The following is a 27715-nucleotide window of genomic DNA, read 5'->3' as shown; positions in this document are numbered from 1 at the left end:
ATACTTGAATTTCCAAAGGCATTTGATAAGGTGCTGCACAAAAGTTAACATGCAATATAAGGGGTCATGTTGAGGGTAATGTGTTAACATGGATGGAGGATTGGTTAATGGACAGGGAGCAGAGAGTAGGGATAAATGGGGCATTTTCAAATTCACAGGCCATAACTAATGACATAAGGATCAGTGCTGGGGCCTCAGCTGTTTACAGTCTATATTAATGACTTAGATAAGGAGACTGAGAGTAATGTTTTTAAATTTGCTGATGATACAAAGGTAGGTGGGAATGTAAGCTGTGAGCAAGATTGAGTAAAATTTGGAGAGTATGATGTTATTTTAAAATATTTTTAAAAAGATATGCAATTTCTAAATATTGATGTTCAGCGAGATTTGGGTGTACTTGGTACAAGGAAGACAGTAAGTTAGCATGCAAGTACAGCAAGCAATTTGGAAGGCAAATGGCATGTGGGCCTTTATAACAAAGGGATTGGAGTACAAGAATAAAGAAGCCTTGCTACAATTGTATAGGGCTTTAGTAAGACAACATCTGGAGTACTGTTTGCAGTTTTGGTCTCCATATTTAAGGAAGGAGATACTTTCATCAAAGACAGTGAATGTTCACTAGATCAGTCTCTGGGATGAGAGGGTTGTCCTATGATGGCAAATGATGACAGGCTAAGTAAATTTTGCCTGTACTCTCTGGTATTCAGAAGAATGAAACATACAAGACTGAAACATAAAAGGTCCTGAAGGCACTTGACAGCACTGATAATGATAGGTTCTTTTCCCTGGCTATCTAGTACACAGTGGCACCGCCTCACAATAAGGGTTAATCATTTGTGACTGAGATAAGGAGAAATTTCTTTACTCAAATGGTTGTGATTCTTTGGAATTCCTACCTCAGTGTGTTGTGAATGTCTCATCATTGAATATATTTAAGGGCAAGATAGCTATCCTTTTGGTTCTCAGGGAGCCAAGGGGAAAGGGGAGCAGGCAGGAAGTGGAGTTGAGGCAGAAGATTGGTCATGATTGTAGTGAATAGTGAAACAGACTCAAGGGGCCATGTGGTCTACTCCTGCTCCTCGTTATGATGTTCTTAAGATATCATTTCAGGCCTGCAACCCTCCAGAAGCTTATGTTCCTCTGGATCTGGCTTCATGTGTAATCTCCCCACACCTCCCACCTGTGGTGCCACCCACCTCCCTTCACTCCATTTGCATTGATCCTTGAGTCTTGCAGGTCACATGCTCTGGAATTCACTCCTTGAAATCAATTCCATCTTCTTCTTTCAGACCCTTCTTAACACCCACCTGTTTGACCAAGCTTTAAGTCACCCCTCCTCATATCGATATAAATGTGAATGTAAAGGGGAGAAAGGCAGTGCTGTATGAATGATGAGGACAAACTTCAGGGAATGAAATTCTATCCAACAGTTGTTTCACATAAACACAATAATTATCTTTCAGACACTGAAATCAATCATTTTTACAAAACAGGTTGACTGATTTATATGCATCTAGCCCAACTGTGCAAATGTTGTTTTTTCTTTCTTGGCATGTATCATTACGTGAAACAATAAATAGGCACTCAGAATTCATTCCTTAAAAGTTAAGGTGCTTCCAATGACGATTTCAGCTGAACATTTGGTGTTTACAGTTTTTAACATGCTTGTAAAACAATATAATTCCAGAATGGCCATTTAAAAGGTTAATAAAAATAGTAACAGGAGAGAATGAACAGGAAAGAAGGAACAGGAGTGCAAAAGGGATGTCGGAGCAACTCAAATTAAGGTGTTTCATTTTTTAAATTTCAGTGTGTTTTTTTAATCACTGTTATCAATTGTGAAAGGCTAAAATAAATAAATTTCTAATCTCAGAATACAGTTATTACTGCACTGTTTATCAAATGTCTGGTACATGGTTTGAAAATGTAGAAAACTGGTTGGTCTAGCAAGAAAAAGATTTCCTTAGGCTTGCTGCCAGTCTAAGTGATCCAGGGTGAGGAGAGAAAATCCCATTGGATCTCCCTGAACCTCAGTTGCCAATCTCCCCCCATTCATGACCGTCAACACCCACATCCCCAAATGTCCACCTTGACCTCCCCTTCCCCGATTGTTGACCTTCCCTTACTCCTCGATTGTCGATCTTGGCCTTTCCCCCCATTGTCAACCTTCCTGCCCCCCAGATTGCTGATTTCCTCCCTCCTGATTGTCCCAGGGTCATGACTAAGGGTGTCTGGCTGGACCTTCTTCCTCCTCTGGTGTTCCCCCTGGTTTGCTGGTTCAGCTGTCCATTTGGTCGGCTGCAGGGTGGGAGTTGAAGCTGAAGAATGTTAATGCGGTCCTGCTGAGAACTTTGCACCTCCATCTTTTTCTTCGGCTGTTTTCAGTCTTGACACACCCTCCTCACTTCCCTGTAAATATTGGGGTCATTGTTTTTTCAACTTTCTCGCCTGATTCATGCCTGCATCTCTCACACCATCTTTGCTTTTGTAATGTCATTAATTTTTTGATACTTCTGACTGCGTTTGTCTAGCAGTCAATCCACCAAATCCTTTTTCTAGAGTATTCTCCTCCTTCTTCCCTCCCTTTTTTTTCCTGATTCTATTAAGTGTTTGCACAACATCTCTCAATGTTTTCCAGTTCTGAAGAAGGGGCCACCCTGAAAAATTGACTGAAAGGCTGCAAAGCCTGCCTGGTTCTCAATATATCATGTGGAGAAATGGTCTCTGATTTCCCCTAAACTTTACTGAAGCACAACCACTAAGGCAAAGCCTAGAAGAAAATTGATTTTGTGCTAACCTGATTAACAAACTCTGATAAACAAAATTACAGAAATAAATTCCAGTAATTGTTCCTGGATCAATAGGCAAAGTTCTTCCCATGCCCGTTAACACCTAGGCAAAGGCCCAGGATGTTTCCCCTAGCATGACTCCACAAAGCATCTGTGTGCAACTTTCCTCCCAATGTGCATGCATGATATCATAGAACATATAGATTTAATCAGCATTCATAATTTCCCATGATTTTTCTATTCTATATGTAAAGCTGGTGCTTATTTCTTTTCTCCACCTCCAAAAATCGGAGCCAAGATCAAGACAAGAGTGAATCTCATATGGAAACTGATGGGTACCACCTGGGGCAACAGAGTCAACACTCTATGCACTTTATCTCTATGCACTGCTTCACTTGCCCAGTTCTACCCAACAGTACAGCACTGCTGCTCAACCTGGCTCAGGTGCCGCCACACAAATGTAGTAGCTATCCACCTCTGGGAAGTCATGAGAATTATTTCTGGGCCATTGAGACCAACATTGCTCGAGCGGCTTCCTGCGTTTGCACATATTGAACCCTGAAAGGGCATCACTGGCTGAAAGCTAATGAAGCACCCCCATTGACACAGGACCTCAAAAAACCCCATGTATTCATCTGAAATCCCGTAATCCCTATTGGAACGCACTCCACACCCTGCTAACCTCTCAATGGAGCACCTCCTGGTCAACTGCAAACATCACCAATCATAACCTGGTTAACTGACCCGAGTGGTGAAGTCCCAGGTTTCAAACTTCCATAGAAAATCTGGACATCGCTCAACCGCTTGAGGACCGGCCAGGGAAGATGTGGCCACTTACTCCACAAGTAGAACATGAGGAACAGCTCAAATTGTGACTGTGGCCATCCACCATTGCCCATATGCTGAATTCCTGCCCTGAGAGATCCATTCCTTGTGGTATCACAACCATTCACAGTGTGTCAGCTGAAGCCGGTGAATCGATTGATAACCTCAACATCAAGCTCTAATTACTTACCCAACAATACAGACAAAAAGAATTATTTTCTAAATTCAGATGATGAAATTATTTATTTCCTGCTGACTGACAGCCTGTGTTAATCCCCTGCAGAGATGAACTTTTCACTGCATTTAACATTATATGAAAACCCTCCCTGTCATTATCCTCTATGCATTATTCCTAATGTTTCAAAAATGGGAGAGGAGAAAGGAAGTGACTTACAGATAAGGAAGTACATCACTCCATTAGAACTAGGGGTCACTGTTTTAAAATAAGGGGTCACCCATTTAAAACAGAGATGAGGCAAAATTTTTTCACTCAGAGGGTTGTGGGTCTTTGGAACTCTCTTCTTGAAAAGATGTTGGAAGCAGAGTCTTTGGCTGGGATATTGAGTTCCACGAGCGGGGGGCGGGGCCTGCTCGCCGATGCATAAAATGATGCGGGATGATGTCGGGCAGAACTCCCAATCTCACCCTGCATCATTTCAATTTTCCGGTTGGTGGGGGCGTAGCCGAATCAGCTATGCACCCATCGACCTGTCAACAGCCTATTGAGGCCAGTTAAAAAGTAATTTGAGTAGTTAACGGACCTGCCCGTCTAACCTTAAGGTTGGTGGGCAGGCCGGGAGCCCTAGCAGGCTCCAGAAAAAGCATGAAATCTCATCCACGTGCGGGATGAGGTTTCATGAGGATTATTAAAAAATTTAATAAATGTTTGAAAAAAAGCGATGGACATGTCCCAACTCATGTGACAATGTTACATGAGGGGACATGTCAGGGAAATTTTATTTTTGTCCATTGACCATTTTTAAATTTGCCGCCGATTTCCCTGAGACAGCACTTAGCTGCCTAGCAAAACAGCACACTCCCGGCTTAGGGAATCAGCCCCCCCCTCCCCCCCACACCCCAACCATCCCCCCACCCCCACCCCAGGCCGCACATGGAGTGCATAGTGCTTCCTGGTGGATGTCATGCTGGGCGGGCCTTAATTGGCCCACCCACGTAAGATGGCAGCACGGCCCCGATTGGGGATGCCAATCAGAGGTGCACCTGCACTTGCCCACTCCTGCACCTCACCCCCAACGGGGGGAAAATTCTTCTCTTTGAATATTGTTAAGGCAGAGTTGGTGAGATTCTTGGTAAGCCAGGGTGTGATATGTTATTGGGGGTAGGCTGGATACAGATTTCAGGTTACTATCAGATCAGCCATGATCTTCTTAAATAGAGGAGCAGGCTCGAGGGGCTGAATGGCCTACTCCTACTCCTTGTTCGTATGTTTGTATACTTGTTTATACATTACTGTCTATAATGTAAGTCTTACTTGGAGTTGGTTGGAGGCAGTTCAGGCAATTAGCCTGGACCTTCGAAGATTGTACAGGTTGTGTCTCAAAAGCAGCAATCTCAGAACCAAGTCTGTGCCGGATTTTGTATCTTTCCAGTTTTTGTGTCGGGTGGTTCAAGCGATTTGGGCTGGGTGGCTGATCAAAACTGCATTATTGTTTTCTTAACATAAACATATAGCCTATCTTTGGCAGCCAACTGAGAATGTAATGACTGCAATAGATTGCATATATCAAAATCCCTATTGCTAAAATCACACAGATTACCATAGCACTCCTCTAGCAGACTAAGGGAAGGTTATTCTCGAGGGAAAAAAACAGTTCAAGATGTCCTGAAAACAATGTCCGGTTTTCAGACATCACCAGTTTTCAGGCTGCTGGATTTGAGGTACTATACCTGTTATACAATTTGCGGGTCTCCAAAAGACTAAATACCTACCCAGGACTCTTCTGCCACTTGGCACCCCTAACTTTTCTTCAGTTTTAGTCAAACATCAGAGATCCACTCAATGTCCATAAGGCTACAGGTGGTCAGCAGTTCCAAGTGAAATTAGGTCATCTCTCCCGATCTTGCATACTTCAGTGGGATCAGCGTTGGATGGTACACCACAGTCCATGCAGTTTTGGACTTATGTATATTAATTTCTGTAGGAGCTCCCCCAATTGTCTGCCATAAATTCAGCAACAGATCCATGGGGCTGAATTTTTTGGGTGTGTGGGGTGGGTGGGGGTGTACTGTTTGCCACCACTGCACTGTCCCCCCAACCCCAGAAAAAAAGTCAGTCCCAAACAAACTGGTTTGAAACAATGCTGCCCTGCAGCAATAACATGCTGGGGGCAGTCTAAACAAGCTGAGTCAGACTTCCACATCTCAGTTGGTGGAAATCCCACCCTCGAGAGCTGCCAGCCAATCTTATTGGTTGGCAGCTCTAGCAGTCCTGGAACTCAGTTGACTGCGCTGCTGGGAACTACAATCGAGCACCAGGAAGAGGACTGATGGCGTCCAAACCCAAGTTAGGATTTTTATGATAGGAAGGGATCGGACATTCTAGGGAGGGGGGAAAAGGTGGAGGTTGGGGCATGGTTGGAGGTCAAGCAAGGAGGAACAAAGGGGAGGTAACATCTTGGGGGGGGGGTGGTTGTGGTGGTGGTGCCCTGATGCACATAGGGCACTCCCCGAATGATATGCTCCCCTTTCCTTTCTGCCTTTTCAAAAAAGTTGTTTAAATGGTCTCCTTATTCCTGTCCTTCTGCTACTGCCCAGCGTTTTATGGCAGTGGAGTCAGATTGAGAACTTTAAGTGGGCAATAATTGGCCACTTTAGGGCTTCAATAGGCCTAAGGGACAGTGGCCTAATGGGCACCTTATTCACCCCCTGTTTTATGGGGACTGGGTTAGGAATGGGCAGAAAGGTGGTGGGCTATCCACTCAACATATGTTATGTGCTGCTCCCGGCCAAAAAAAAAACTCCTGGTGGGCTACGGGGGGCATAAAATTGAGCCCATGGAAACCCTAGAGAAACAACATGAACACTGCTTCCCTAGTGTTTCAAGTTTTTTTCTGGCAGATGTGCATCGATTGGAAGGACTGTTACAGATATTCGACCGTAATTTTTAAACTTCACTTAAATTCCCGAGGAGCTTTGAGAAAATGTGAGAAGAGATCTATAAAGAAGTGAAACAAATTCCCTCCAAGGCTGAAAGGCTTTTTTTGTGCTTTTTTGTGCATGCAATTAGTATTAATAAAAAGACATTTAAATGACAGATGGATTCTTCAGTAGACTGGGTTTTGAGGCTAGAGATTTAAGTGTCCATTTAATTTTTAACACCTTCTAGTAAGTCCAACCCTTCAAGCAATCCTGCCAAGTCTGGATTTTGTCCTGCATCATTAGTTTCTGGCTGGTTGCTGGATGGAACACATTGAAGCAATATGCTCTATATTACAACAACCTACATTACAATAATGACAACATATCAAAAGCACTTCATTGCTTGTAAAGTGATTTGGGATGTCCTGAGGTCATGAAAGGAACAATATAAATGCAAGTCTTTCTTTCCATATATAGCCTGAGAAGAAATATTAACTGGACTCAGCTTGTTCTGTAAATCCCAAGTCTAGCCACCAATAATGGAGCAGGGTGAGGGAAATTTCCATTTCGCAGCCTCTCAGCCTTCTGGCAAAGTGCAGTGGCAGAAAGTAATTGAGGGAAAATGAAGAAGAATACATAAATTCATTAAAATAAAAATATGACTCCATTAGTTTCATGAGTTGCATGAGGGCAATTAATCCACAGCAATTAATGAGGGGCGGGGTAGCATGTCCTGACATAAGTGCCAACCTGTAATTTCCATTGCTGACCCAGCCAAAGTTTGCACATTCATCGGAATGGAAAGGGCAGGAACCCACGCAACTTAGGCGGGGTGCAACTAGAGGCAAAAAAGCATCCAGCTGAAACGAGCTCAAATTCACACAGCCTGCCTAGAGCTAGCTTCAGAAGACATGGATTATTTTCAGTTAGGGCCTGTTTTGAACACCACCAATGTATTGCATGCAGCAAATCAGCACCCTGCTGCAGCTTGCCAATTGTGTGAAGGTGAGAAATTGGCCTTAGCTGGCAGGCAGGTATAGGTGGTGATTGGGGGTGGGTGGTGGGGGGGCCTGGACAGCCACACGGACATTAAAATTACAACTGTTTGGGGCCACCACAGAAGAGCTCTCCTGTCATCAAGAACTATTGGTTAGGCCACTAAAGGCATGGTATAATGAGTGAGCATGTGCAGTACAAGCAGGTTTGTATCTGAAAATTATAATCAACATTCGACAACTGGTGTATTTATGCAACCGCCCACCCAAAATGCTGCTTGACCCCCTACCATCAACATCCCCCTGCCAACAAAGCCCGTATTGCAGCAGTTTTCTCCCCCACCAACTTCCCTGGAGAATTTTCTCCCCTCCCCTCTGCCCGCAGAATTCCATCAGTTTTCTTTCCCCATCTCCCACCTTGCCCCCTTCTCTCCATCTTTCTCCCCCCCTCTTCCAACTCACCCCTTTTTCCCCACCCCCTTCCTCTCTCTCTCTCTCCTCACCTTCCTCTGGAAAGCACAGGTCACAGGGCCGGCCAGAACCAGAATTGACAGTGAAAGCTTGCTGTACTTAGTTTTTCCAGAGTGGGCCAGCAATGGCTGCAGAAGAGAGGTAATGTTCAGAGTGTGGAAGCCGGGGTAGGGGGATAATTTTTGGGGAGTTGGAGAGGGTCGTTGGAGAAGGAGGCCTGGGCCTGGAGTTTGGCTGCGGAGGCCCAAGGCCTCTAGGTCAGCAATGGGTGGAGGGGATGGTGTAGTACCGAGACTGGAGTGGGGACAGGGTGTTGTGATGTAGGCCTGAGGCTTAAGGGAGTGAGGAGGCAGAGAAGAGAGTATTCGAGGGGTGGAGGCGTCTGGGTTGCCAGAAGAAGATTGGTGGGGAAGTCAAGGGAACCACCAGAGGATGCTGAGAGGAGGTAGCGGGGAAGGGGAGGGGGAAGGGAGGCACCAGAGATGCCAAAACTCATGCCAATTGTCCCTCGTCTTGCATGTTTTCTTCCCAGGATCACAATTAATGAATTAATAAAAAGAATTAAGAACTGATGGGGGATCTGGTAGTGCTCTCAAGCATGTATAGTGGAAAGATTTTTTGGGTTAAATGAAAAAACTTAATAAACTCATATATAGAGACAAATCAATGCCAGTAGAGCTCTTACATTTCCCCATATGTTAATGCTGAAATAGCGAATACAGGGTGACACAAAACCAGTTACTCGGGGCAGTATCTTTTGTTCTGGAGTCTAAGGCTGGTAGAGGGCGGGAAAGTCAGCGTGATTCCTGCTGGGTCAGTTGACATCCGAATACATGCAAATTTCCAGCGTTCAGCTCATTAATTGTACATCTGCGAGGAGCTCAGAGAATCTCCTGGCAGGGCAGGCAGGAAGTCGCCATCCTCACCATTACCTCATGGCAAACAAGATCCTGGCACTATATTTAAAGGGCACCCAGGCAGCCATTCCCTCAGTGTAGTCTAGGAGCTCCACATTACCCCTCCAGAGTCCTTGTGGTCATAGCTCGTACTGGAGAAGTTGGCAAATGTGCGCAACCACATCCCGGGACATACCAGTTCAACTCCGCATTGCCTTCCACTCATTTCTAGATAAGAACACCACCAGCGATACATACATTTTCAGGCCAACGCCCACTGTCGCAGTGGACCACGTTTGCAGCATCCTGACCTTCTAGAGGCCCCGCTGCCTCTTGCTGCTGAGGATCTTGTTCCTCCTGGCCCTATGTCAACCAGCAACAGGCCCTCCTTCTCCTCGACTGGATGAGAGCTATTATCAAGGCAGGGTTGCCTGCAGCCGGCATCATTGATGCCTCAGTGGATGCGTTAACGAATTGGAGTGATAAATTTAGTGAGTCTTTTACAGGTTTCCTTCCCTCTCAAAGCCAGCAGGCCAGAGATAAGCCCTTTACCTGGCCCCCGTCTAGACACGGCATCCCTTCCCCACCCCTTCCAGGTGAAGGACGTCTGAAGGACCTGATGCCCATTTATACATGACAGCACATGGAGACATTGCTCTTTGACCAGGGTGACGAGAGCCATGTGCAAGCAGCCTCCCTTTGACACTATTCCACTTGCCTCCATGATACTCGAGACTCTATAGGCAGACCATTACAGTGGCAGCATAGAAAGACTAATCACATGAGCCCTTGTCAACCATGACAGTGCACCCAGGAGGATGGAGATTTAGAATCACAGGTTGGCTGCCCTCCACCAGCCATGGCCCGTGGAGACATTCCACCTCACTCCCTCCCTTCTTCCCTGCCTCTGACTACAGCCCAGAATGAATGGCAGCTCCACACCTTGCTGGGATCGCGATGTTATGAGACCCATGAGTTGGGAGCAAGCCTGCTGCCATGTGGCTTTCACCATAGTGGGCAGAAATACAACTGAGAAAGGCTGTCATCCAGTTGCCTCATAATTTTTGGGAGTCCCTTTAGTTGGCCACATGTGCTGACCTCGAACTCCACCCACCCAAAAAGACCCTTCTCCCACTTCAAGGAATCTCACTGAGTGACTAATTGTGTGGTCAAAGTCAGATTTGAAAAAAATGGTGTGCGTCACATTCCAAATTTTCCATCTGTCACCCAAAAACTTACCCCATCGCTCTTGACTCACCCAATATCACCATTCTTCTCCCCTCTGTCACCCTTGAACCTCCCACCATTATCACAGGCTCCATTACGATCCAACTCCAACTGCCTTCCCTATCTTCAGTGCCAACACCCGCTACCCATGCCCGCCCTGATCCTGCCCCCTCTCATTATCCGAGCCACCTGTCTAATTCTTCCCTACCCCATGAGACCTTCACCCACTAGACTCTCAACCTGGAACTGCCACCCTACCGCATCCCACTCCCCTTTTGATAGAGACTATTCTCTCTTATCACCAGTATCCTGAGTTCACTCTCCAGGACCCCATCGTTGATACCACTGACCCTGCCCTCTAAGACACTCCTCCCCCACCCCACTCCTCAGACACTCCCTCTCCCCCCGACTACCTCATTTAGCCTACCTCCCCAGTCAAACCACAGTGCAGCTTTTGCAACCCGCACTCGATATGAGTCAAGTTACATGGGGTCACCAAGAAGGAGAAAGCAGCATCTACAGACCTTAAAGTCATGGAAGAGATGAAATTCGCCAGGTGCACATCTTATATACGGTTGTAAAACTGAACATTCTGAATTCTCACTGACGGGAAATTAACTTAGAGGGGGAGCCGAATTTCGGCAAGGTGGACCTTTAATAAGCATGCATGAGATGCTAATACATGCGAATGGGGTTCCCGACATTGTTCATCGGGGAACTCAACAGCATTTAACCCGCCTTAACAAAATTCAAACAGTTTATCCCGCTGTCAGGAAACAGATTTTTTGCCTCCTGCCAAATTAAATCCCCTCTGCCTGCCATGATTCCGGCTGCTGGCTGGACAGGAAGATTCCACCCAAGATGTCACATGAAATAATGTATTTTTGAAATCTTCAAAGTGTGGTAACGTTGAAAAGTAAAAGTTGCATCAAGGTTTGCACCAGGAGGTTAATTTTCAAAACTGTCAGAATCTACTACAAGGGATGGGATTTTCTGGTCTTACCCGCTGCTGGGATCATCCAGACCCGCTGGAAGTCAATGGACTTTAGGCTGGGCCGCTGAATCTCCCATGACTGCTCCCACAATGATGGGGCTGGAAAATCCCAGACAAAGTTTCAGATCCAACAACCTGAACAAAGAGATTTGTTCCCCTACAATAGGAGAGAAAACGGGACCTGTTCTTGGATACTTGCAGATGTTGTCCTGGCGTTGACAGAATTAAAAAAAAATGGGTGGAATCATTCGTCCCCACTGGCACCGGGCTTGCTCGGTGGTGTGAGCGGACAATATGGTGAGAAAGCCAAAAATCAGGTTCATGACGCCATGAAACCAGTTTGCAATCATCCACTCAGCCCATTGATGCTGGGCCGTGTTTCCCGCATTGGACGTCAAGGACCTCATGGTAATACATCTGCATATCATTATAAGCCCAGGCGCTGGACTCATCCCCCCATGCTAGATCGTCCTCCCACGTCAGCGTGAACACAAGTGACGTGCACCTGGCGAGCTGCACTTCACTCGGGACTTCGAGGTTTGTTTGCTACCTTGCTTTGGGCAGCGTTCACAGTCATCAGCACCAGGCTTCACAGACAGGGGGGCTCACGGGCAGGTCTCTACCTACCAGACCAACCATAAGGCAGGGGTAGCTTTGTACGGCTGCAGGGCTACGGTTTGCTTGGGAAAGGAGGAGAAGTGGCCTCAGGCAAGGAAAGAGGCTGCAGAGTGAGGGCTGTATGAGGAAGGAGGGTATCCCAGGGTTTGTGTAGGGGTACAAGTTGATCTGTGCAAGTGGCCATACGATGGTGAGGGCTGAGGAGGCAGTCTCCAGAGCAGATGAGGCCAGGTGGAGCTGTGAGGGGTGTGTGAAAGAGCGAGTGGCAATGTTCCTTGAGCTGGCAGTGAGATGCCAGTGAATGTGTGATGGGCTTGAGTGTGTGAGTTTAGAGTGATGAGATAGCTGCCTTACCCTGGTGGCACAGATGAGGTCATTTATCCTCTATCTGCACTGGATGGCCAACCTCTTTTGTGCAGCATTGGCACTGATTACCACTGCCATTGCGAGGGATGCGTCACTAAACCTGAGGCTACAGTCTTCTTGCCTTTCGGGGCCATGTGTTAGTTGTAGCAGTCCTCAGCTGAAAGCACTGAGAGGCATGCGCGTGGCTAGACTTTAAACATGGTGCCTGGTGTGAGGAAGCAGCAAAGTGAGAGCGTGGTGGGCGAATCAGAGCCCGCCTGCTATGGAAATGGCGTGTTTCCCATGAATGCATATTTAATACGGCCAGTTTGGGATGATACGGTGTGAGAAGCCGCCATTGCGGCCGGTAGGCAAAACATCATTTTACCTGGCCACTACTGCACTTGGTACAAATCTGGGACGATTCTGCCCAATGTATTATTTTGTAAATCTTTTATTTATGTAAATTTGCAGCTGAATAATTTTACTGCTTAAACAGATAGCTTTGTGGTTAAATGAACTAACTGGTACAGCAAATAAACCTTACATGCCAGAACAGGTAAGCTACAGGTTCAAACATTAACCTGTGCTGAATCAGCTAGTTGCAGCTGGGATGTGGTAGAGGCATTAAAATTAGACTTGGTGCCCTTGGGCTGGAGAGATTTTCTGCTTCTCAACATTATTCACTAACATCTTCTGAAGCATATGTGAGTTGCACATTGGATGAGCAGATTAGGCTTTTATGTAATACCCTTCACTCATCATCAAGCATCAGACATAGAGAATACCTGTTGTCCTAGTTTGAGTCAAGGCTCTCAGGACCAATAGGAGTGAGAAAGGTGAGAAAATTGAACACAGGAGACAAACAGCATTATCTAAATTTAGACAAATATGTTTTTTTTTAGATTTGCTTGAATTTATATTGTCATTTGGAGCAAGCATTTTTAGCACATGGTGGTGTCATGCCCAGTAAAGGCATATCTTACTCCTAATTGTAAATGTGGACTGCATTCAGTATTTAATGTTCTGGAATTGACTTTCATTTAAAAATGAACACTGACAAGGTGACTAAGATGGTTGTCAAGGGTCAGGTGATTTTTGCAATTTCTGCCTCAATCCTCCAGAAAGTTCCTGATTGAATAAACATGGGTGGGGGCCTTCCTCTTGAAAGAACATACCCATATGGAACCCATCTGTGGAATTTACTCCTGCTATTGTTTGTGGTTTACCGAAAACTCAAAGTCAATAGTTTCCAGACTTCATGGGTTGAATTTTCACTCAGGCAGATGTCTCGGGAACCCTTTAAAAATGATGGGCAGGTCCTGATTCCAGGATAAAAGCAAAATACTGCAGATGCTGGAAATCTGAAACAAAAACAAAAACAAAAACTGCTGGAAAAACTCAGCAGGTCTGACAGCATCTGTGGAGAGAAAGACAGAGTTAACGTTTCGAGTCCGTATGACTCTTCATCAGAACTAAAGAGAAATAGAAATGTCGTGAAATATAGGCTGTTTAAGAGGGGTTGGAGAGGTGAAGCTGGAAAGAGGGCCAGTGATAGGTGGAGGCAAAGGAGAGATTGCCAAAGATGTCATAAAAAAAAGGTCAAAGGGGTGTTAACAATGATGATATTAGCTAAAGGAGTTGTTAATGGTGACATTAAGGGTGGAAAGCAGAATGAGCAAGCGACAGATGGCCCTAATTGGGATGGGGTGGGGGGAAGGGATCGAAATAGGCTAAAAGGTATAAAACAATAAATGGAAATAAATTTTTAAAATAATAATAGAAATTGGTGGGAAAAGAAAAATATATTTAAATATATAATTTAAAATAAATAAATAAATAAAAAAGAAAAATATATATAATAATTATTAGAAAAAGGGGATCAAAAAGGGGTGAGGATAGAGGAGAGAGTTCATGATCTGAAGTTGTTGAACTCAATATTCAGTCCAGAAGGCTGTAAAGTGCCTAATCAGAAGATGAGGTGCTGTTCCTCCAGTTTGCGTTGAGCTTCACTGGAACATTGCAGGAGGCCAAGAATGGACATGTGGGCATGAGAGCAGGATGGTGTGTTAAATGGCAAGTGACAGGAAGGTCTGGGTCATGCTTGCAGACAGACCAAAGGTGTTCCACAAAGCGGTCGCCCAGTCTGTGTTTGGTCTCTCCAATGTAGAGGAGACCACATTGGGAGCAGCGAATACAGTAGACTAAATTAAGGGAAGTGCAAGTGAAGTGCTGCTTCACTTGAAAGGGGTGTTTGGGCCCTTGGAAGGTGAGGGGAGGGGAAGTAAAGCAGCAGGTGTTGCACCTTCTGCGGTTGCATGGGAAGATGCCGTGGAAGGAGGTTGAGGTGTAGGGAGTAATGGAGGAGTTGACCAGGGTGTCCCAGAGGGAATGATCCCTGCGGAATGCCAACGGGGTGGTGGGGGGGGTGAAGGGAAGATGTTTTTGGTGGTGGCATCATGCTGGAGTTGGTGGAAATGGCAGAGGATGATCCTTTGAATGCGGAGGCTGGTGAGGTGATGTGAGGGCAAGAGGGACCCTATCATGGTTCTGGGAGGGAGAGGAAGGTGTGAGGGCAGATGCGCGGGAGATGGGTCGGATACGGTTGAGGGCCCTATCAACCACCGTGGGTGGAAAACCTTGGTTAAGGAAGAAGGAAGACATGTCAGAGGAACTGTTTTGGAAAGTGGTATCATTGGAACAGGTGCAACGGAGGCGAAGGAATTGAGAGGATGGGATGGAGCTGTAGTCGAGGTAGTTGTGGGAGTTGGTGGGCTTGTAATGAATATTGGTGGATAGTCCATCACCAGAAATTGAGACAGAGAGATCAAGGAAGGGAAGGGAAGTGTCAGTGATGGACCATGTGAAAGTGATGGAGGAGTGGAAATTGGAAGCAAAATTAATAAAAGCTTTTCCAGGTCCAGATGAGAGCTTGAAGCGGCACTGAAGCAGTCATCGATGTACCGGAGAAAAAATTGTGGGAGGGGGCCTGAGTAGGACTGGAACAAGGAATGTTCCACATACCCCATAAAGAGACAAGCATAACTGGGGCCCATGCAGGTACCCATGGCCACACATTTTATTTGGAGGAAGTGAGACGAGTTTAAGGGGAAATTGTTCAGTGAGGGAACAAGTTCAGCCAGAGGGAGGAGAGTGGTGGTGGACGGGGACTGTTCAGGCCTCTGTTCAAGGGAGAAGTAGAGAGCCCCCAGACCATCCTGCTGGGGGATGGAGGTGTAGAGGGATTGGTCGTCCGTGGTGAAGAGGAGGTGGCTGAGGTCAGGGAACTGGAAATTGTTGATATGATGTACAGCATCAGAGGAATTGCGGATATAGGTGGGAAGAGACTGGATAAAGGGAGAGAGAATGGAGTCAAGATAGTAAGTAATGAGTTCTGTGGGGCAGGAACAGGTTGACACGATTGTTCTGCTGGGACCAGTTCCAGGATCCTGATTCCAGGATTCCTGATCCTATTCCAGAGCCATCTGATTTTTGGGAATGTCTTTAAAGGGTGCCAGCTGGTTCCTGTCAATAGCCCGCACCTAGCACACCTGACCTAGCCAGCTCCATTGTGGAGATGAGCATCTCTTACTACTTCACAATTTTCATGGAGTTGGGCCAGGTTTTTAAAGGGTCGTGGTTCACAGACTCTCAGAGGAGTTGTGAACCCCAGTCTGCATGAGGGGACCTTTTAAAAGATCAGTTGCAAAGGTTTTCTTCATGCCACCTGCTCCCCATAGCCCCTCATACCCCCTATGCCAAGTTATGGCATTTCACCTACCCCCATGGCTTCTCCATGCTATGTTATAGCACTTCCATGCCCATTGACACTGTCTCAAACCTATGAACCCTAGAGTGACAGTAGGATGTGTAAAAGAAAAGCATTTTTAAAAGGTAATTCATTCATTACTTTCCACTCTGTTAAAAAAAATGTTTTACTGCAAGGCAATAAAAGTGTCAGTCATCCATACCCTCTAAAGTATCAAAAATAGAAAGCACAAACCCTTGAAACCACCTAAACCCGTGTACATAAACATTGTGAAATTGACTGCAGAGATCAGAGAGATAAGACTGTCAATCAAACAATGTTTCCTCTACAGTGGAGCTGTTTCATCAAAAGGGATAGAATGTACTGTAGCTAAGTTTGCAGATGACACCAAAATAGGTGGGAAAGTAAGTTGTAATGAAGGAATAAGAAATTTACAAACGGATATGGACAGGTTAGGCGAATGGGCCAAAATTTGGCAGATGGAGTTTAACGTAGATTAGCGTGAGGTTATCCATTTTGGTCCAAAGAATAAAAAGGCGACTTATTATTTAAATGGAGAGAAACCTCAAAATGCTTCAGTGCAGAGGGATCTGGGTATCTTCGTGCATGAATCGCTGAAAGCTAATATGCAGGTACAGCAGGTAATAAGGAGGCACATAGAATTTTGGCATTTATTGCTAAAGGAATAGAGTATAAAACTAGGGAAGTATTGTTGCAACTGTACAAGGCATTGATGAGACTGCACCTGGAGAACTGTGCACAGTTTTGGCCCCCTCACTTGAGGAAGGATGAAGTTGCATTGGAGGCAGTTCAGAGGAGGTTCACTAGATTGATTCCAGAGATGCAGGGCTTGTCTTATGAGGGGAGATTGAGCAGTTTAGGCCTATACTCACTACAGTTTAGAAGGATGAGAGGAGATCTAATTGAGGTATATAAGATGCTAAAGGGGATAGACAAAGTAGACATGGAGCAGATGTTTCCTCTTGTGCGGCATTCTAGAATGAGAGGCCATAGTTTTAGGCTAAGGGGTGGTAGATTTAAATCAGAGATGAGAGGAATTACTTTTCTCAAAGGGTCGTGAATCTGTGGAATTCACTACCTCAGAGTGCAGTGGATGCCGGGACACTAAATAAAGTTAAGGAGGAGATAGACAGATTTTTAATTAGTAACGGGTTGAAAGGTTATGGGGAGAGGGTGGGAAATTGGAGTTGAGGCCGAAATGAGATCAACCATGATCATTTTGAATGGCGGGGCAGGCTCGAGGGGCTGAATTGCCTACTCCTTCTCCTCATTCTTATGTTCTTAAAAATGGACTTCTGGGCTCTCAGCCAAGCCTCACTGTGTATGATGTAGACTGTATGTATTTACGTGCGTGTGTGTGCGTGAGAGGAGTAGCGTTTAGACTTCTGGGGTGAATGCGAGAATAAATACTCCTCATTATTTAAACCCACAAAAGCTTGCTGCTGTTATTTAAACTGACTACACACAGTTCAGGAGCTAAAACACACACACACCTTCCTTAACAAAAAATACACTGATTAGAGACAGTAAGGGAAAAGCTGCAAGGGCTACAGTTCTGTTCCGACCTTGTCTGTAACTGTGGTGAAAGTTGCTTTGACAGAAAGTTCAAAACAGCCAACAGGGAATCAGCAGCCCAATTTGTACTCTACCTGATTTTCTTTTTCAATGGTTCCACAGGCCAAACGCATGTCATTGGCTACTTTTCCTAACAAGCGTTTCCACTGATTGCTAGATGCACCACAATCTGAGATTCACAGAGCAGAAGGATCTGAGAATCAATCCCTAAACTGTGCTGAATCAACCAATCAGTAGTAGGGGAGAGGGGAAGTTACAACTGATTTCAATGTACCCAAACATGGACAGTAAAAAATAATCAGCTATCTTCCTCTCATTGTCATTATTCATTGACACCTAATGGAAAGGTGTCATGTTCTTTTGAAGGGTTATTCAGACTCGAAATGTTAACTGTGTTCCTCTCCGCAGATGCTGCCAGACCTGTTGAGTTTTTCCAGGTACTTTTGTTTTTGTAATGGAAAGAGTGCATGTGTTCAAGATGGTAGATGGCAGGAGTGAGCTTGGATTCATAGCTCCAATGATTAAATAGCTTACTGATACTCAATTCCAGGACTCAAACATGAAGAATGACTACCTCGGCTACTCAAGGATATCTGTTGAGTTTTATCCAAGTATGTCAGCATTCTCAAAGAATGAATAATAGAAACTAATGGTTGGTATGGGGATTGCTAGGGAAGAGAAATATACAGTACTATTACTAAGTTGCAAATCTATCAGAAACCAATCCGACTGTGCTGCATCAGTAGTTGTGATAAATGTCTTATTTTTCAAATCTTTGCAGTGGAATGCTGAAATTGTCTGAGTGCACTATAGAAGTGATGCCATTAATGCTATGGATTCTTCTCAACCATTCACATTATGGTTTTTCATTTTTGCACTTACGAGGGCAAAGTATGGCAATAATGGGGAATGGAGCATTTCAAAAAATATCAAGGACAAGTATTGGTGAAGGGGGTTCTAATCTTACAATCTGAGAGTAGCAATCTCTGCTTTGACACTGCAATTTGGCTCACTTTCAGTTCACTGAAGACTGCAACTTTTGGATAAAGTGACAAATTCAGAGCATTTTACATAAACATGTTCACTGAAAAGAAGATCAAATATGACATATCTCTTTTTTTCTCAGTCTTATTAACCATATTTAACAAGAGACTGAACATTTGCACAATAGAGTTGATCTAAAGCCTCTGTAAAAAAAGGTTTAGAATAGGGTTGCTTTAAAATTTGCCACTCAAGAAAGTTACATCATTGTTTGGGTTTAATAGAAAACACAATACTTACAGCATAATCTAAAGCTGCTTGAACGGTTTGACCATCAAATCTGCTTTGAAGCTTTTGAAATGTATCATATACATCCAAATGCAATATCATGAAAATGAAATTGCAAATTCTAGAGAATGAAACTTGTTTTCCATTTTTGCCACCTGTCAGCATCAGGCACTCACAAGTGAAGTTAAAACATTTAACATAATTGGTATATGCAAAAGTTCTTTTCGCATTATCCTAGTAATGGGTTGGAACGTGGTGTGACATTAATAGTAACAGATACGTTTACTGATCATAAGTTCACTACTTTAATAATGATATTCATTACTAATATGCCATATTATGATTTCAACCTCCATATGATTTGCCTACAACTCAGAAGCAAACCTATTGTGCAAGTATGAAATTTAAATTTCCCACGCCAGCCATTCTTATAACACCTCTGAGCAGAAGTATAAATTAATGATATTTTATGAAATTTCATCCTGAGAGAGAGAGAGGTGAGTGTTCAGATTATGGTCTATGTGGACTCTAGCTGAGTTCTCATGAACAGTAGCTCAGAAGAAAAGTAAAAAACAGAAAACATGAAGATTGACTATTTATGCATTGATAATTAAACAGCAATTTTGCTTTTAATTTCCACCTAAGAATGGTAACTTACTCAAATAATTAACACAAAACACAAAACATTTTAACTGAAAGAAAAATAAAAATACCTGGAAAAACTCAGCAGGTCAGGCAGCATCTGCGGAGAGGAACACAGTTAACATTTCGAGTCCGTATGACTCTTCAACATAACTAAGTAAAAATAGAAGAGAGTTGAAATATAAGCTGGTTTAAGGCGAGGTGGGGGGGGGGGGGGGGGGGGGGGGGGGTGGGACAAGAAGAGCTGGATAGAGGCCCAGTGATAGGTGGAGATAACCAAAAGCTGTCACAGACAAAAGGACAAAGAGGTGTTGAAGGTGATGATATTATCTAAGGAATGTGCTAATTAAGGGTAGAAAGCAGGACAAGCAAGGTACAGATAGCCCTAGTGGGGGTGGGGTGAAGAAATTGAAAAAGGCTAAAAGGTAAAGATAAAACAATGGATAGAAATACATTTAAAAATAATGGAAATAGGTGGGAAAAGAAAAATCTATATAGATTATTGGGAAAAAAAAGGGGGGATCGGAAAGGGGGTGGGGATGGAGGAGAGAGTTATCTCTGCCTTTTAGCCTATTTCGATTTGTTCCCTTGCATAAACCTTAAAAACTTCAATCAAGTCAACCCTTAACCTTCTAAATTCTAGGGAATACGACTTTTTTTCTTTAACGTCTCTTCATAGCTGAATCCTTGAAATCCAGGGGCAGAATTTTACGGACCTGTTTCGGCAAGGATGAGGCTGTAAAATGCAGCGAGACATTCTAAACCCCATTGGCTTCGGCGGGAACGTAAAATCCCACTGCTGTAAAATGTCGCCCCAGGTATCATTCATGTGGAAGTCCCACCCATGAGTGCTGCTGGCCAACCAGAGGCTGGCAGCTCTTTTGCTCAGCAGTGTCAGTGAGGGAGCAGTGGCTGCTGTCAGAAAAACAACCACCAGAGGCCCAGGATCATGGAGTGACCCAGAATCATGGAGTGGCCCAGGCCAAAGGTAAGTGATGTCAGAAGGGATTTTGTGGGGTGGGAATGATGAGGGGGAAGGGTGTAGGGGTGTCGGCAGCAAGGGCTTCTTGATGCTGGATCCCTCGATCAGGTACTGAGCACCTTTGAACGACAAACTCTACCATCCCATCAACACCATCTGCCACCCAAGCCACCAGCAGGAGACATCAAGCAACCCACACAGGTTTGCTTGTCGTGTTCCCTACAGTGAAAGGCCCACCTGCTGCTGGTTTAATACCAGTGGTGGCAGGTTGAGGCCTTTAAGTGGGCATTAATTGCCCATGTATGGGTCTCAATGGGCATAGCGGCAGGAAGGCCATCCACTGGCCTTCCCACAATGGACTTGATCAGGTTAGACTTGGGAAGGTGGCGGAGTCCCCGTCTGCCACCATCCCGCTTGATTAAATGCCCTCCCTCTGAACTCGCTATTGGGGAAGACATAAAATACCACCCTTAGAAACCACATTAAACAGAATTAATGAAAACCTCACTGCGACCCTTCAGTGCCTCACTGATGAGCAGCAAAGTGTTCCCCAGCTCTTGCAGGGAAGTGCAGGTGGCCCAGAGGGGGAAGATGGGGAACGGGACATGGAAATAGAGAATGTGCTCAGAGTGCTTCCACTTCTCATCCGTTGCCTCATCCCCTCAGTCATAGCTCCACATGCTGCTTTCTGTCCGAATGGCTGAGTCTGCCCCTGTACAGGTGCAGAGAGGCAACTTTTGGCAGGATCCTTACAGACTCCAAAACCCAGAAGAAATTGGGCAAGAACAACTGTCAGAACAGGGAAATGAGCAGCCTGCCTCCAACTCTGCTTGAAACCACAGATGTTGCACCATATAGGAGTAGCAGGAAAAGGAGTAAATATTTGTAGTTGCACAAGTGTATTCACATGGGTGATTAATAAAATATTAGAATGTGCAGTATCTACTTCATTTTTTTGTCAAATGAAAATTATTTATTTGCACCATTTTCCTGTATTGCCCATTTTTGCCTGCTCCTTGGCAAGTGGCCTTCTCACTTGCAATGAAGTTAAAGGTAGAAGTAGGCAGCTGGCTACCAGATTCCTGATATGCCATCAATTCCAACCAATTGCATCTTCCAAAACCACACATTTTCAGATGAACATTTTCTCCAAAGTCACCATCTACAAGTGTTAACTGAATTCACTAAATTTAGAATGAGGTAAGTGTGATGGAACAGAAACCAACACTATATATTTTAATAAAATATATCCTCATTGCTATTTCTTAATTTTAAACTGGACATTTTGGCTCAACAAAGACCATTACGATGGCTGACCCTCTGTCTGTGAGTTATTATCTGTGACTCACCAGAACAAGATAAGCCACTGTGCAGTTTCGGAAATGTCATATCTTGTTATTTCTGAGGAACTACTAACAGACTACCTGGGGACTGCACAGCCCAACTTCGAAGGGAACTACACAAAAGCCATTTGTATTTGATAAATTAGGCCTGACGGTGGAATCAGAGAGTCCACGGAGACATTGGGCAGAATTTTGCCATTGTCGGGTGGGCTCAGTGGGGGCCTACTGCAGTCTGTGATTGGGGCCGGACCGCAAGTTCAAGCTGGTGGGCCAATTAAGGCCCGCCCAGAGTGAAACCCGAGCAGCAGCGCTCAGAGTGCCTGTACGGGCGGGGGAAGAGGGTGAGTGGGGAACTTTGTGCATGTGCGCGAGTACATGCTTGAAAATCTCCCTGAGGAACAGAGCTGCCTCAGGGAGATGAACAATTTTTAAAATTGGAAATAAAGATTTTAAAAATGTTACAAAACATGTCCCCTCTTATGACTCTGTCACATGAGTAGGGACATGTTATAAATGAAATTTAAAACATTTTGTTTTACTTTTATTTGATGTTGGAAACCTCATCCCGCCCGTGGATGAGGTTTCCAAAAAAATGCAAAGGCTGCTTGGCCTTGTCACCTGCCTGCCAACCATAAGGTTGGACGGGCAGCAAAAAATTAATTTCAATTACCTTGTTAATGGCCTTAATAGGCCTCTTAATTGTAGTCGGCAGCGCGTCCGCCAACCAAAATATCACACGACTGCGCGTTGATATTGGGACGATCACTTGATATCAATGTCATTTCTCGATCAGGCGGGCTCACCTGCCCGCCAAGGTAAAAATTCTGCCCATTGACTTCCCAAACACCAGGCCCTCAACAACTAGCACCCATAATGGCTGAGGCATTATCAGCCTGGAACACAAAGCCAATTTCCAATTTTTGGAGAAACATTCTTTATTGAACATATTATGGAGAGATAAGCTCACATGATATAAGAGTCTGGCTTGTTGAATAGGTTAATATTGCCTTCCTGGGCTGTAAGCCCAGTCTTCTGCTTTAACATCTGACTGGCAGGCCACACAGGAAGACCTCTGGCCAGCCTGGATAACTGACCCCATCTACCCTGCCTCTGCTGAAAGCTCTGTACCATTACCTACAAACTGATTTATCTCTGCATGCCTATTTCATCATTTGAAGTCACTACAACCGGAAGAGCAAATTTTACACCATCAGTTTTCAGCTGACCCGCATGAAGGAATTCCCCATGGGACTTTGATTCTGGATCTGGACCTCATGTGAACCAAGATTTATTTTCTCTGTTGTCTCTGTACTGTAAAACCTTCTTTTCTCTATCCCTCTCTTTAATGTACATGTGCAGAGGGGGATGTTGCATGCCAAACAGCATAAGCAGCAAGTGATAGAAAAAGCTAAGCAATTCCACAACTAACGGATGAGATCTAAGCTCTGCAGTCCTGTCACATCCAGTCGTGAATGGTGGTGGACAATTAAACAACTCACTGGAGGAGGAGTCTCCACAAATATCCCCATCCTCAATGACAGAGGAGCCCAGCCACATCAGTGCAAAAGTTAAGGCAGAAGCATTTGCTACGAACTTCAGCCAGAAGTGCCAAGAGGATGATCCAGCTCTGCCTCTTCTAGAGGCCCCCAGCATCACAAATGCCAGTCTTCAGCCAATTCAATTCACTCCACTTGACATCAAGAAATGAATGAAGGCACTGGATATTGTAAAGGCTGTGGGCCCTGACAATATTCCAGCAATAGTACTGAAGACTTGTGCTCCAGAACTTGCTGCACCCCTAGCCAAGCTGTTCCAGTACAGCTACAACACTGGCATCTACCCAATTATGTGGAAAATTGTCCAGGTATGCCCTGTACACAAAAAGCAGGGCAAATCCAACCTGGCCAATAACTGCCCCTTCAGTCTAATCTCGATCATCAGTACAGTAATAAAAGGGATCATCAACAGTGCGATCAAGCGGCACTTTCTTCGCAATAACCTGCTCACTGATGCCTAGCTTGGGTTCTGCCAGGGCCACTCAGGTCCTGACCTCATTACAGCCTTGGTTCAAATATGGACAAAAGAGCTAAACTCCCAAGGTGAGGTGAGAGTGACTGCCCTTGACATCAAGGCCATGTTTGACAGAGTGTGGCATCAAGGAGCCCTAGCAAAACTGGAGCCAATGGGAATCAGGGTGAAAACCCTCTGCTGATTGGAGTCATTTCTTGGAGATGGTCAATGCCTGGCACTTGTGTGGCGCGAATGTTACTTGCCACTTGTCAGCCTAAGCCTGGATATCAGGTGTTTCTCACGTGTTGGTGCAGACTTAATTGGCCGAAGGGCCTCTTCTGCATTGTGTGATTCTGTGATTCTGTGATTGTGCAGGTCTTGCTGCATTTAGAGGTGGACTGCTTCATTATCTGAGGAGTCGCAAATGGTGCTGAACATCGTGCAATCATCAGCGAACATCCCTACTTCTGAACTTATGATGGAAGGAAGGTCATTGATGAAACAGCTGAAGATGACTGAGCCGAGGACATTACCCTGAGGAACTCCTGCAGTGATGTCCTGGAGCTGAGATGACTGACCTCCAACAACCACAACCATCTTCCTTTGTGCTAGGTATGACTCCAACCAGTGGAGAGTTTTCCCCACTGATTTCCATTGACTTCAGTTTTGCTGGGGCTCCTTGATGTCACACTGGTCAAATGCAGCCTTGATGTCAAGGGCAGGCACTGTCACCTCACCTGGGGAGTTCATCTGGAACAGCTTGGCTGGGGGGGGGGGGGGGGGGGGCGGCAAGTTTTGGAGCACAAGTCTTCTTGTTGGTTCCCTCACCAACTGCTGCAGACGCAGTCTAGGAGTTGGCCAGCTCGGTCAGTAGTGGTGCTACCAAGCCACTCTTGATGATGGACATTGAAGTCCCCCACCCAGAGTACATTCTGCGCCGTTGCCACCCTCAGTGCTTCCTCCAGGTGGCATTCGACATGGAGGAAAACTGATTCATCAGCTGAAGGACGGCAGTGTGTGATAATCATCAGGAGGTTCCCTTGCCCATGTTTGACCTGATGCCATGAGACTTTGTGGTGTCTGCAGTCGATGTTGAGGACTATCAGGGCAACTCCCTCCCAACCAAACACCACTGTACCACCACCTCTGCTATGTCAGTCCTGCCAGTGGGATCGCACTCTTAACTGCCCTTTCAAATGGCTTAGCAAGCCACTCAGTCCAAGGGCAATTATATTTGGGCAACAAATCCCAAGAAAGAATTAAAACATCATTCTGTGATTCTATGCTATTTATTAAATGTCTTCACTGTTTTTGCTAACTTTATGCTGCATCACTGCATATTAGTTGGCACAATAATCTTTAAAAATTACTGTTTTGGTTCCTAAAATTGCAAGGAAAAGCAGGTCTGTCTTTCCCAGCATCAAAGTATTCATCTTTGATCAATTTTATATTTGCAACAGAAATTTTACTTGTGAAAATACTGAGCAAAGCAACGAGGTGGAAAGCTGCATTAGATTAAAAGTCAAATTCTAAACAGATTTGCAAATTGCAGTAACAGTTGTAGACAGTTATTTAATCATAACATCACAGACTAGTCTCTAGTTGAATACCCGATAGCGTAGATTTATAGTCCAAAGTTGAATCCATGCAATAAAACATAGAATTATAAAAATAGAAAATTTATACACTCCAGCAATCTGATTCCATCTTTGATGTTGTATCGTGCCCAGTGGCCTTCTTTCATGAACTGGAAGCAGATTACTACTTCAGTGAATAACAGCTTTCCCTCTTGCACATTTTTTTGATTTTGCTTCCCTTTTAATTGTGACAGTGTGGCATTCAGTTACATTGTGGAGTGCTCCTTGAACAGGCCAGCCAAGATTAGAACTGGAACATACAAGTTGAATCTTTGTGGCAAATGGCAGCGAATCTCAGATGGATGTTTCCTCCTTCTGGCCTTTTCCCCTTGGGACACAGAACATTCTTTAGTCACCCCATGTCAGAATTGTAGAAACTGTAGTGACATCAGATTGAAATGGCTGGCAGAGGTAATTGGCAACAGAACTAGGACTGGAGATGGAAATCAGGGATGAAAGGAACAGAGTTCTGTGGCCAATATATGGCCCAATTAAAGTAAGGCTTCTTTAATATTTTTGAGAGAGATGGGCAGAAAGAAATGCACTGAAAGCAGCTCCTTGCAAATTTATAAATTGGTGTCAGAATCTGGTATTCATTTTTAATGGATTTTAATGGAGCAATAATTTTGTTAAATCAGTGCACACAGAGAAATAAAATCCTCTGAGTAAAAGCCCCTGTTTTTACTGTACGCTGCTGCACTGCTGCACCCTACGTAAGTAGCCATGAGAGTACAAATGATAATTCCTTGGACCCTGCAGAACTACAGTTTGAAAAGATCTTGCTATCTCTCTGACTGTAGATGCTGCTCCATGCCTTTTCAATAACATAATTTTTGATTAGGCTAGCTCAGAATAAATTTAAATATTTCATTCAACACTGGTTTTCGCCATATTTACCACTACCAGTAAATTAATATATTGGGGATAATTTTATGAGTTTACATTAACAACAGAGATTTTCACGTGGTAATGGCATATATCGGAAATGTGGGTGCATGCTACACATGTTTTTCTAATATACAGGAACATAGGAACAGGAGTATGCCATTCAGTCCCTCCAGCCTGTTCTGTTACTCATGTGAGAACATGATTGATTTGAATCCTAAATTCATCCACCCACCTTGGCTCCAAATCCATGAATACTTTTGACCAGCAAAAAATCTATCAATTTCAGATTTAAAATTCTAAATTGAGGTAACATCTATTGCATGTGTAGGAGATAATTCCACATTTTTGCCACACTTTACGTGAAGAAATGTTTCCTACCTTATCTCCTAAATAGTCCAGTTCCAATTTTAAGGTTATGACCCCTTGTCCTCGGCTACCCATCAGCTGAAAATGTTTCCCTCCATCTACTCTATCAATTGTTTTCAACATCCTAAAATCTTCAATCAAATCACCCCCTAACCTTCTATATTCCAGAGAACCTAAACCTAGTTATATAATCTAACACTTGGAGCCTTGCTAACATTCTGATGAATCAGCACTGCGCACTCCTTCCAAGGCCAATATACCCTTTCAAGATTTGGGCACCCACCTCGTTCACGGCTCTCTAGACATGGTCCAACCAGAGCCTTTTTATAGTTGTAGTAAAACATCTTTCCCTTGATATTCCATCCCTCCCGCCAACATTTCACTAGCCTTTTATAATGGGTATAAGGCAACAAAATTGCCCTGCCCTCGATTGGATTCTGTATCATTAATGACTGGGTACTAGCACAAATATCCTACTTGGGACACAGTTCAATTGCTGGCCCCTTAAATCCTTGACTTTCTTCATAACAACAGTTTTACATAACATCACAAAGGTTACAACCTCCTAGGTCAAAGTGACAATTCTTGGAATTTGTATTTATATCCGATGGCTGTTGCCAAGGATCATTTAGCACACTGTTATTTGCTGCTAATCTCTCGTGTGCTCACTGAATCCCTCGAATAACACACCTCCTCTTGAGGCGAATATTCTATTTATGTGGATCCCTTTGTGTTAATATTTTCAGTCCACCTTTTAGTATCTTCTAATCCCTTCAAATTCTCATTTTTATTATGGCTATTTGACTTGCATACAACCTTCAGCTCTTATTACTCTTAATTCATTGTGAAATAATTTGAAATAATTCTGCTTAACCCTTAAGTTGTTTTCAACATCCTTGTTAGTCAATATGATCTCATTCTTAATGCATTTCAGCCACAAAATTAGACAGAGTC

This window comes from Carcharodon carcharias, chromosome 6, assembly GCF_017639515.1.
Source record: "Carcharodon carcharias isolate sCarCar2 chromosome 6, sCarCar2.pri, whole genome shotgun sequence".
NCBI lineage: Eukaryota > Metazoa > Chordata > Chondrichthyes > Lamniformes > Lamnidae > Carcharodon > Carcharodon carcharias.
This window is presented reverse-complemented; position numbering follows the sequence as displayed.